The sequence below is a fragment of the Penaeus japonicus genome, unplaced genomic scaffold, assembly GCF_977035675.1.
Source record: "Penaeus japonicus unplaced genomic scaffold, GWHDUDI00000001_assembly GWHDUDI00000019, whole genome shotgun sequence".
Taxonomy (NCBI): domain Eukaryota; kingdom Metazoa; phylum Arthropoda; class Malacostraca; order Decapoda; family Penaeidae; genus Penaeus; species Penaeus japonicus.
The window spans coordinates 17,358,742-17,361,241 of NW_028234421.1; the positions used below are offsets into that span (position 1 = coordinate 17,358,742).

General features: G+C 35.0%; 1 protein-coding gene across 2 annotated transcripts in view; it reads left to right on the forward strand.

The window, feature by feature from the left end:
- LOC122252223 (uncharacterized) overlaps window positions 1-2,500 on the forward strand; it is a 38,597-nt gene that overhangs the window by 1,947 nt on the left and 34,150 nt on the right. The window lies entirely within an intron of this gene.

Genomic DNA, 2,500 nt, shown 5'->3' on the forward strand with positions numbered 1-2,500 from the left:
TTTCATTTTACCTACACATCCTTCATCTGCAGTACTTTAGAGCAAGAGATCAGCAGCTTGCTATGTGCCATTGCTCTATATGGATAGTGCTTGCTAGAGACTGTCGATGGGTGCCATTGAAGGCTCTCTCTCCTGCTTGTGCTTGAAGAAAGTGGTGTCATCTAGATTTTGGATGTTATAGTATATATATATATATATATATATATATATATATATATATATATATATATATGTATGTATATATATATGTATGTATATATATATATATATATATTTTTTTTTTTTTTTTTTTTTACCCACACACACACACACACACACACACACACACACACACACACACACACACACACACACACACACACACACACACACACACACACACACACACACACACACACACACACACACACACACACACACACACACACACACACACACACACACACACACACACACACACACACACACACACCCCTCCCTTATGATGATCATCATGTTAACAAAGATAATAATAGCTATTAGGGGAAAAAAACACACTGTACAGTATGTGTCCCCGGCATCAGTGGTTTAGAACAATCCATTAGTCTGATGTTTGTGATTGGCTTTTGCTAATATGTATTTGTTATTTCAGTTTGCTACAGAAGCCAGTAGCAAATGTTTTATAGATATTTACTAAAACATTTTCTGCTAAATAAAATAAAAAATCCTGCATGCATGTGACTGGTCTTGATAGTTGCTACATAGTTATACATTCTGGCAAATTGTTTAGTATAGGAATGTACAGGTATACTGAAAAAGGTAAAGTACTGCCTTATAAAGGAACTAAAATGATACTACTATATGCTGCAAATTTATGCTATACCCAGCAAAACCAACAAACTTTCCACAATGTATATTCTAGAGAGGAGGGAATGTAGACCTACATGATTGTTGAATTTATTGCCCATTCTACTGCTTTGAAATATCAGTGGTGGAGGTTTTGTTGGTTGTATGATCATTTGACGTTGTAGAACTATCATGTTGAATTTCAGATTGTTAGCCATTCATCACAGAGCACAGCACGTGTTAAGTAAATTTGTATAGGACATCCTATATAATTCTGAGAAATGAAAAAGAAAAAAATATAAAAGCTACTGTGCAGGTATTCACAACTAAGCCCAGTTCTATATCATGTGTCTGCCATAAGATATCACTTTTTGGAAACAATTCTAAATTTTGTAGTGTGTAATTAGATGATTTATGTTTATTATTTTATTATTTATTATTTTTGGTTATGAAAAAATACAATCCTCTGCTTATACCAAGTTACTGCTAAAAGTTCACGGCAGTCTCCATGCATATGACGGTAAATACACTTTTAAAGATAAATCTAAATCATGGGGAAAAGTTTAAAATATTTTCCTTAGGCTGCCTAGGTGAGCTGTAATATGGGATGCAATTTTTTTATTGCAGGCCACTGTGCCAGGTTTCACCACCAACCGTTTACATTGCACCTGACTGGTTACATAACTATTTACATTTATTTATTCCTTCATACGTTAGTAGGTGCTTCAGTTAGTATTTGTGATTTTATGTCATAGCATGTTTAGACATATACATAGCCATTTTAAAACATACTTTTTTCTTATTTACCCTTTTAAGAGTCCAGACATGCATCCTAGCTTCAACAACTTACTAGTGTGTTTGTATTATCCTGATGCTGTAATTTAACCCAGATTTGCTTGTACAGTCCTCAGGATAGGTACTAATGCCACCTCCACGGCTTCCCATATGGGTTCTATTTCAGAGTGAGGCAGCATCAAATGACCTTTAATGCTCTTTCATTCATTCATTGTAAAACTGAAGCATTTTTTTGTGTTCTACTTTATTGTGAGACTTATATGTGTTGTATGACAGGCTCTATCAATGTTGCAGCTGATACAAATTGTAGTATAGGGTCCATATCTGCTTGCTATTTTTGTTATACTCAGTGTGAAAGAAGCATTGTAGTTTTATGGGAGGACAAAAATCAACTTTATTTTTCTGTATTTGTATTTCTAAACAAATATGAAAAAAGTAACCATCCACAATGAAGATAGCATGAAGAGATGGGGAAGAGGAAAGAAACCTGTGCTTATGACTGCAAGTGCCACAGTACAAGGCAGCCTTACTGGCATCTTCTTCTTTTCATTTTGCCTGTACATCCTTCATCATCAGCACTTTAAAGCAAGTTGTTGGCATCTTGCTATGTGTATTTGTTCTCTGAAGATAGTGCTTGCCAGAGACCATGGATGGGTGCCATTCAAGGCTTTCTTTCCTGCTGGTGCTAGGTATCCCATCTGATTAAACCCATTTTGCTAAATAATATGGCAGTTATAGTAACTATGATTGCAATTGGCATCATCACTCACTAAATAAAATTATACCTCAAAGTATAATGGAGAAACTCAGTGATCCACTCTCCCACAAAGTATGACAGTTATCATCATGTATGATGAAACTTGTGCTTCATGTCATAACA